The sequence below is a fragment of the Castor canadensis genome, chromosome 5, assembly GCF_047511655.1.
Source record: "Castor canadensis chromosome 5, mCasCan1.hap1v2, whole genome shotgun sequence".
Classification (NCBI taxonomy): domain Eukaryota; kingdom Metazoa; phylum Chordata; class Mammalia; order Rodentia; family Castoridae; genus Castor; species Castor canadensis.
This window is the reverse complement of record NC_133390.1, coordinates 69,593,318-69,603,450: the sequence shown is the minus strand read 5'-3', so window position 1 is coordinate 69,603,450 and position 10,133 is coordinate 69,593,318. Positions and strand designations below refer to the sequence as shown.

The window sequence follows — 10,133 nt, the reverse complement described above, 5'->3', positions numbered from 1 at the left end:
CAAAGGCCACTATGGGACGGTGACTAGGAAGTAGTGAAGAGGTCTGGTAGAGATGAACGGGTTGTAATACACATGTGTATGGAAGCAATGCTAGGAATCTCTCTGTATACCTATCTTTATCTCAAGCGAGCTAAAATGTTATGTCTTTCTTATTATCTCTTAGTTATGTCTTTCTTATTATCTCTTATGTTTTTTCTTCAACAAAATTGGAGAAGAAGGCAGAACAGATTCTACCTGAAAGTGAGGGGAGTAGGGGAGGAGGAGGGGGACAGGGGCAGAGATGGCCCAAAAATGTATACACATATGAATGAATGTATAAAAAATTAAATATATATATATTTAAAAAAGAAAAAAAGGGTTAAAGATAGAAGGGAATGACTTTTACACAAAGGATTTTATAGGATAAGATTGTCCTAAAAGCTTGTGCCGAAATAAAAGGACAAAAATCTCAATGTTCAAAAGATAACAAAACATGAGTAAGTCTCAAGTACATAAAGGATGAAACTCAAACAATTCATACATGTAATTAATGTGGCTATGCTTTAAAAGATTATTTACATGGTTTCCTAAAATCAAAATTTAGTAAACTAATGTAAAGCTAGCATCTAATTTTATCTTAATGGTATTCTACTCTTAGTAATACATGCTACAAAGTAGTTTATAGGAGAGATTGTATGTTTTATCAAGATAGCTAATTGCTTGTGAAATTCATCAGGCTTTTGACTGTTTAGGAAACTAGTCCTAACAAAATCAGTTTATTTAAGTATCTGTTTTTTCACTGACTTTAATGCCATTTTAACACCCTAAAAATGTGTGAGCTGTATGTTTAAACTTCATTTAAATGCTGTACAAGTCTATAGCCTTAAAGTCATATAAAACTAATACAAAGTGATCAGCAATTTGTCAATAGAAAACAAGTGTATTTGAGGGCACTGGTACTGTCTACTCAATCCAGGACTAACATTTTTCATAATAACCTAACTTTTTTTTTCCCCAAGACAAAACTTTGAGGCATCAAGCAATGTACTGGAAGAGTTGAGTCGTGCATAAGTAATACCCTGACTTCTGTAATTGTACTTTACCCTGCCCTCTTAAAAAGGGTGTATAATGAGCAAAGACGAGAGCAGATTTGTTTATGAGTGGAACTTTATATACAGTCTTAAGAGAGTCTTCTTTAAGTTCCACTTTCCCTTCCTTAACAGGCATGTTGGTTTCATTTGGAGGAAAATAACATAAAATTGCTCTTCCACTGAGGATGAAATTTCTCCCCAGAGTTATTTATGAAATAATGCAGCTGCCTTTTTCTTTGAAAGGATTCTTGTCTTCTGGAATTCCCTTCGCCAGGGGGTCCTCTCCAGAACGTTCTTCAATATAGTTCTTTATTTCTTCAGAACATTTAGACACCTGCTGTCTCTGCAACTTCACTTCTTTGCGAAGTTGCTCAACTTCCATTGAGCTTTTCCTTCTAGGGCAGATCTGCAATGTGAAGGGCAGGCATGTCTGCCCCAGAGCTGGGCTGAGGGGCGGTGGTGGCTTGCGCTGTGGAGCCCCTGGCAAGTGCTGCAAGCCAGGACACCTCCGGAAATAGAAGTCCACAACCTAACTCTTAATAGTACCCATTTGACAGAGAAAACATTATCTACAGAGGATAACTGTGACCCAACATTACCATCTGAAGTACAGGAATTGAGGTAGGCTAAAATTAGAGAAGGTTCAGGACTCATAGAAAAATATTACCTCTTAGATTAACCATGCTTTGGCTTAGGAAACACCTTCACCTGGCCAGCAACCACACATGCTCCTCCCAACTCAATGACTATTGAATGGGAATCACCTGGTTTTCCCCTTCTTCTAGGTTGTCTTAAGTTTTAAAAGCACCTGGAGAGCAGAAACACGCTCTCTTGGCTTCCAGCTTCCACTGGGGCCTCACCATGCTGCCCTTTGTATTTCTCTTCCCTAATTTTTAATAAACTCCCTTTACACCCATGTGTCCTGCCATGGATTCTTCCCAACAGGATACAAAGAATTTGGAAGTGTTCAGATCAGACACTGCACCAGTGCTATTAACAGGATGATAAACACAGCAACAGGAATAGGATGGATACCCTACTTTGGGCCAGGGGGAGAGGGGATAGTCACCTCCCAGATCATGGAAAATCAAAATATTATTATGTTACGTGCCAATTTGAAGTGTTGTGGGCCAGTGTCGAGGGTCCTTGCCTTCACAGGCTAGAGAACTGGCTCATGAGGCAGCTGATTGACTTGTGAGCCAAAGCTGGTATATGAAGTAGGATTTATTAGAGAGAAAGGAAAGGCTACAGCTAGAGGAGTGCAGTGGAGCCCGGAAACTGGTGGCTCCCTGCTCAGGTGATGGACGTTCTAACTCTGGGTTAGATGGGCTCTTTTCATTGGCGGTGGATTCGAGGGCTTTCTTAGATGAACTGATTTGTTTTGCACCTTATTGGGGGAGGGGAAACAATCTTGAGAGCATTTTGCTCATCAGCCCTGTGGCAGATCTATCAGACCCTGTATCTCCTCTTTAGGATGCCGAAATGCAGATTTACAACTCTTTCTCAGGAATGAAGATCTATAACTCCTTCTCAGGATGCAGGAATGCAAATCTATAACTCCTCAGGTTGCAGGAATCATAGTGCACTCCATGGGGGGATGGGATACTCACTCTGCCTTGGGTCTTCAGACCCAACAATTACATGTAGGGTTCAAAGACTGGAAAACTAAACAGCTAAACCCTTATAGCTGCTCCTATGAGAAGTCTCACAACACAGAGTCTTTTCTATTCAAACCAAGACTTCCTTCTTGCATGCTGGGGTGGAATATGTAAAGTTGTTGGTAAAGAATGTTGCATACAGGTAGAAGATCTTTTGAAAAATAACAGATCATAGATCAAATAAAAGAAGATGAGGAGAAGGAAAAATACACTAACTGGTTTGGAGGCCTGGGGTTTTTAGGGGGTATAAGCTCTATTGCCATAAGCTAATTGTTATGGCTTGCTAGCTTTATAAAAGATATCAATCTGCTATGCTGTCCCTGTGGATTACAGATGTTTTCAGTGAGTTAAATCATACCTTCCCTTAATTGTTTTATGATGTTTAAAAATCCTATTAGCTTTATCCACATAAAAAGCATTTTTTCCTTTAAAAAATGGTTTTCCCTAATATTTCTTTGGTTTCTCTTTTAGTAAAAGAATAATTTGATGTCTTCTGGTCCTGATTCTGACAACCAGTCAACTAAATTTTCTGCCAAGTAAAATCTCAGCCACCCAGATCCATTATCTTTGACCACATATATTCCCCCAGCTCCCCAGTATAACATTAAGAGATGAGGCCCACCATTTTAAAACTTTGCTCCCATTTCCTGCATGGGGAACAGGAAATATTTCTCTCTCTCTTTTTCTCCTCACCCTCCCCTTGTCTATACTTTATCCTGTTATTACTAAAATAAATTCTTGTTAAACTTGGACCTTGTGAGACTCCTCGTTGTGAGATACCTTGAAATGCTTTTTCACATTTGTGGATCTCAAGGACCTGTGTTTTAGCCTGGAAATTAGGAAGTTGTGGGAGCCCCCTCATTCATCCTCTGGTGACAAAACTATAGTTTTGAACAAGTCAAAAAAAGTCTATAAAAGATGATATGGTACTGAGATATTCCTGACAACCTACTTTATATCTCAAGTACTCCTGATATCCACAAAACAAAAATCAAAAAAGTCCAAAAGTTGGGGTTGTAAATTCAGAGACTAACAGCCTAATGGGATGGTCTTTAAGGTTTTCAACAATAGAGATGTAGTTGAAGAGGAAGAAAAAAATGAAAAAGCAAGATAACGTTTTGGCAGTCACCGTCTCATCCCCTCCAGTTCTCCCAAAAGAAAGGAAAAAGCCATCTTGGGTCAGTGCTCCCAGCCCCAGCATGGGACCTGTGAATCACAAGTAAAGCTGGGGCCATATCAGTGTGCCTTCTGCAAGTAGCAGGGACATTGGAAGAGGGAAAGCCCAAATTGTCCTCAGAGAGGGGATCAACCTGACTCCTTTCACTTCCCTCTTACAAAAGATAAAAACTGAATTACTTAATGTTAGAGCCATATATTCTGTGCTAACTACTAAAAAGGGGAACTTTTTCCAAAGGAGACTTTAACACAAGAAGGATATCAGAAAAAGGGTAAACAAAATGGTTTCTTGAGTTTCTGACCCATGAAGTAGATTCAAAGGTTTCTGTATGTTTCTAAATGACCCAGTTTCTCTCTTAGAAAGAGATCCAGAGTAAACCCCTGCCAAATGCTAAAAAGTATGGTTTTGGGATGGGAACAGTTCTGTAACTAATGGTTGGTGTCACACTGGTTATACAGTGGGGAGACCACAGAGGCAAAAGACCTCCCTTCCCCAGAAATTCAGCTCAAAATGATGAGATAATAGCCCTGACTCTGATACTAGAATATGAAAAGGAGGGTACTACCTATATATTCACACTTCAGATATGTCTTGTCAGTGACTCATGCTCATTGTGCAATCTGGAGAGAGGTCTTCTTAACACCACCACCAACAAAATTAAACATAAAATGATCTGTAGACTGCTTCAGACAGTAATTTGATCCTAAGAAAGTAGCAGTGGTACACCACAGGAGCATCAGGGAAGAGACTCCGAAATAATAAAAGGAAACCATGCAGCCAACACTGCAGTTAAATGTGCAGCTTTGTCCAGAGAGATTCAACAGTTGCCTTCCATCCCCTCCTGCTTCCCTACAAATTTTCTCCCTCCTACTTGGAGGAAGACATAGAAGAAGCAAAAAGAACAGGCTTTCAGAAGTCTCCTGTCTCAGAGGGTTAGATGCAAGACAAGCCAGAAAAAGTCTGGTTGCCAGAAAAGTGACCTGAGCAATTATTAATTTGCCCATAGTTCAACTCACTATGGAAAAAATATCTGTAGAACTAGCTTCTTGGAGACCCCAAATTTAAAGGAGAGCATAGCTAACCTAACAGAAACATGTTTGCACTGCTAGAAAAATAACATTGAAACGAGGCCACTTGTACCCCCATTAACTTCCTTCTCCTACAGGGATGACGTAAGAGGCACTCAAATTGCTTTTGCTGAAAAGCACTGACTCCTTATTTGGGCACACATTAACTAAAAACAAGAGAAGCTTAGCATCCCTGCCTCCATTTTGTATTTGTCTTTGCTCTAAGCCATTCTCTTTGCAGTCACTTTGCAATCACCTTGAATTCCAGGAAAGACAGAACTGATTAACATCTTTGTGATAAGTGACAGAAACTACCCCAAATAATAGACCCTCCTCAGGATGAGCTTCCTGCCAGGCAAAAATGAATTCAGCTTATACCTCTAGAACCTCTCCTAGAATAAGGACTGAGCTAATGACCAACCAGACCACACCTGTGATTGTCTAATTACGCATATCTTTGTCCCGTGCCCCCAGTTCTTTGTCTATGTAAACCTATAGCTCATGTCTGTACCTCAAAGATGGCTAAAGATGGGCTAAGTGCTTCCTCTTCCTCTTCCTACGGTGTGTCACCAGCACACCGTAGAGAAAGGAGACTAAATCTCCTTTCTCTGCCCTTTTACCACACCTCTTTATTTGGCATATAGGAATGAGTGGCTGGACCTGGCATGTCTTGTGTCTAAAACTCTGGTTTCAAATATACACTAAAAAAAATGACATTTTGCCCTCCTCTCCTAGTTGGTCTTTCATTTATGTAGCTTTAATCTTCTGAATGCTTTTGCTCTTTTGTGTCTCACATCAATGGATTTGTCTTATAAGCTATAACAATAAGTGTCCCTTTTGTCATATTATTTAGTCAGACTGTTTGCTTACCTGTGTTTTGGCCTGTATTCCTCCAGACATTAAGTCTATCTTTCCTGGGCTTCTTAAATTAGAAATGTCAGTTTTGTTGATTTTATTCATGGCTTATGTCATAATTAAATGTGCTTAAAATGCTGTAGTAAAACAATTATGAAGGGAACTAAGACTGTGGTGTTACAGACTGCCCTGGTGATCGTAAGACCAATTTTGCTTTAGCATCAAGAGTGTTTTCTCCTCTAACTAGGAAGATACAGTGCCCCCTCAGCCAGAAGTACTTTCAGAAAAATGACCTCCATTTCTAAATTCCTCAAGAATAAGGAATAAGATGCCTCATGGGGAAATCTGTTAACTTCTAAGAGAGGTAGGCACTTTTGGGAGGAGACTCATGTATTAGCATACCTTCAAAGTATCTTTTCCTTTTGTTTCAGATAAATCATTTTGGAAAAAAGCTAAGCATGCCCACAGATATTCCTTTCCATTATTTTAAACTTTTGAATATATGCTCCTTGACCTTGAACTAAGCATGCCCAGAAATGTGTCTGCTGACTTTCCTTCTTGAGCTACAGCCTAGAGCTGAGCATGCTCAGGAATGTGCCCACCCCTAAACTGCGTTCTGATATCATGATGCATAAACCCCCCAAATAAAATCTCCACACTTCCTTTGTCCAGAGAGGGTATTGCTTTGGAAACAACTCCAGTGCTCTCTTTACCTTTGGTAGCTAATAAATTTTTTCCTTTCTCTCTCTCTCTCATTGTTTCTTTCTCTCTCTCTTTTTGGGGGGCAGTGTCTGTTTTTGGCTTTGCACTCACCAAAATGGTAATCTATTGTGTCTGGTTGCAAATGCAAGCATATAGTCCAGCAGGGTACGCACCGAATCCTGTAACTCTATGTCCAGTGTCTGGGGAATGTGGTGTCATGATGTGAGCTCCAATGGCTTGGGCAGCCGCATCCAGATGATTTACCATCTGTGGCCTACATGGCTTCTCTCTCTTTGACTGCCTTTGCTCACAGCCTGGAGCTTTCCTTGAGTATTTCTGGACATCCATATGAGACAGAAGAAAACACAGGATGGACCATAATAAGGACAGTATGAGGATTAGGGCACAGTCAATCAGAACATTGCAGAAACAGCCAACCAGAATTCTGCTTTCCACACGCATAATTAACATAGAGATTGAGCAATACCCTGGAGAAAACGGATATAAACCTCAGACCAGGTCACTTCTCTGGCACACTCTCTTAGGACTCCTCCCAGCTCTGGGAGCTGTACTCTTTGCTATTTTTCTATCTCAATAAACTCTCCCAACTTACTCATTCTTGTTTTCTGTGAAGTTCAGTTTTCAGCCTTGTGAGACAAGAACCTGAAATACTTACCTTCCCTCTGGCTAAACACCTAAACCAGCAAGGTTAACTGGAGGCTTTTGATCCAACACAAATCTCCCATAGCACTTAGTTTCCTCCAAAAAGTTTTAGCTGAAAATTAATGCACTCAGAGCAGCAAAAAAGGGGAAGTATATATACTTTAATCTTGAAGTAAGCGTGTCTTTGTTCTGCTAGACCTTTACTAGTGTAGGGATTTCTGTTCATTGGGTCTGAAGTTGAATTGGATTTCAAGTTTGTTGTTGCCATGGTTAACCCCAGTGTACTACAGGCTTCCAATTTCCTAGTGATGCCTATGTTAGGGAACAGACAGCTTGTCAGAGAGTGGGCCTTTTCTGAATCTCTGCCTGACTTTGTATTTCCCTGTTGTGTTTTGAGTCTTCCCTTTGTACTGCTCCTAAGAAAGAATCAGTATCTCCCAGTTCTGCTGGAAACATGGTATTGGCAAGAAGATTGTTTTCACCTTGTAGGCCTCTCCATAGAACTACTTGAAAAATAATTCTTATTTTTACTTGGCATGTTAGAGTGGTTATCTGATTAGTTATTTAGAAAGACCAGTCTTTAAGTTCTGAAATTCTTTCTTCTTCTGTATCTGTTTTGAAGCTGCCAACTGTATTTTTTGACTCATTGAGTTCTCCAGTTCTTTTTTTATGATATCTATCTCATTGCTGAATTTTTTTGTTCAGATCATAAATTGTTTTCCTGGTATAGTCAGATTGCTTATTCTCTTGTATCTTGTAGAGTTTCCTGAGAATGATTATTTTGAATTCTTTTTTCAGATATTTCGTCAGTTTCCTTCTTGTAGTCTCTTGCTAGAGAGTTACCGTGTTCCTTTGGAGGCTTTTTGATGCCTCTGGTGTCCCTGCATTGATATTTACACATCTGACTGATCTGTTATCTCTACCAATTTTATAGGGTAGTTTTCACAGTAAAAGAATTTTTCTTGAAGAAATGTCTTAGGGTATCAGTTCCATAGGCTGTGATGGCTTTGGTTTCAATTGGACACAGTAATGTAGTCTCAGCATAGCTCCTGCAGCTACAACTGATGGCTTTGGCTTTGCAACAGCAGGGCAAGGGAGCCCTTCAGTCTTTATGGACTACACAAGGGTAGCAATGGAGCTGGCAGGCTCGGTTCATACAGTAGCAGAGGGAGACATCCATTCATCAGCCACTCCCGGGTATAGGCAAGTGAACTGGGAGCAGGTTACCCTTCAGTTCCCAAGGGTTAGGCCACACAAGTGGATCTGGGCAACTGCTTATCAGTGTTTAAAGGCTGACTTGAGTGTCTCTGGAGAACTGTGGGGTAACGACATGCTCAGGGTGGGTTGCCCAGCTGCTTCTCTGGGCTGAGGGTGGGTGAACAGGGCCACCTACCTGCTTCCCAGGGGTTCCACCTCATGGGTGGACTACCTAGATGTTTCCCAGGGCTGTGGGAGGTTGGAAAGGTCCACCTGGATGGTTCACAGGGCTGAACTGGCTGAGCTGCTGGAAATTGTTTCACAGGACCCCTAGGAGACAGGGTCTCAATATGACAGTGTGCAGAAGGAACCTGGGTTGAGGGGAGGGTGCAACTTGGACTGGATTCTTTCTTCATGTCCAGTAGCTCTCTAGACTGGGTTCAGGGTCTGTGAGGGTTGCAGGCTTCTAAAGCAACTTCATATAGTCCCAGTGTTAGTAGGGACTTCTGGGAGTTGCCTGTATACGCCTTCCCCACCAAGAAAAGTCCCTCTTGGTTCAGCGTTGGTCTGACTAGAAAGGTGGAATAATGGTGACCGTGTGCTTATTTTCCTTCTTTGTAAGGCCATTGTGCATGTGCAAACTCTGCCACATCCCCTCTGTATTTGGGAATTTTGTCTCAAACTCTCCAGTAGACAGTTTCTTTTTTATGGTGGTCTTTTTTTTTTTGTAGAGGGAAAAGTACCAGGCACCTCCAATCTTACTAAGTTATGGCCTAGTAGAAAGATCCTGAGGGGGCTGTGAAAGTCTCTGATGCTCTGATCAGGTTTTCATTTTAATTAGACAGCAGGACCTGCTTCTTGGAAGCCTCCACTAGTGTTTCCGCCCTCTTCTGTGTCTAGTGCCAAGCCTAGAACTTATTTTCCTTTCTCCCAGGGATAAACATTTCTTCCCTGTTTTCCTCCCCCACCAGTTGCAATGGATTTCCAAAGTTCCCTAAGAATACACGTTTGTTTCCACTCTCCTTGCAGATTAAGCATTCTGTTTCACAGGAGAGATAGGATGGATGAGTCCAGGCAACTTTTGGTGGTGACTGTTATTCCCCTCATCCAGCCAGGAAAAGTTTCTCAAGACTTCCTTCAATTTTCCTTATGAGTTCCTGGGTAGAATGCTTACAGAGAAACCCCCTCACAAAGGTATGAACTCCAAGGAGTTCATTGTATCACAGAAGCCCCATGATCAGCTTTCAGCAACATATTAAAATTTTCTAGCTATGTTTGTTACTGGCTTATGTGGCATCTGGAAGAGACTGCTCCAGGTAATGAAGTACTTGGGCCCATTTTTCCATATTTGAAACTGTGTCTTCCCAAATTTTGCTAAATTTTTGCCCTGTGACTTCAGTTCTAAGGATTGAAAAAACTGTTAGTTTGCATTTTGTCCAGAACCTTCGTATTGTAAGGGTAGGAAGGACCCTTTCTAGCTCTTTACATCTTTGTGAAGCCAGAATTAATCTATATAATTTTCCATATACAATTTCTAAAATTCAACAAAAAATAATCAGACCCAAGAGGTTTTGTATATAAGGTCAATATGCAAAATCAACTGTTTATCTAAATAGCAACAATAAATATTAGAAAATAAAAAATGTTAAACATCAGTAGAATAAATAATTTAAAAATCAGTTCACCAATCAGTATCATTTAGAGAGCAAAAAGCCACAAATTGGAAGAAGATATTTTTAATATA

At 40.6% G+C, this 10,133-nt stretch overlaps 1 pseudogene; it reads right to left on the bottom strand.

Annotated features, from left to right (window-relative positions):
• Nucleotides 1–1,160: 1,160 nt before the first annotated feature.
• On the bottom strand, nt 1,161–1,498 carry LOC109678541 (guanine nucleotide-binding protein G(I)/G(S)/G(O) subunit gamma-11 pseudogene; annotated as a pseudogene).
• Between the last annotated feature and the right edge of the window lie 8,635 nt (nt 1,499–10,133).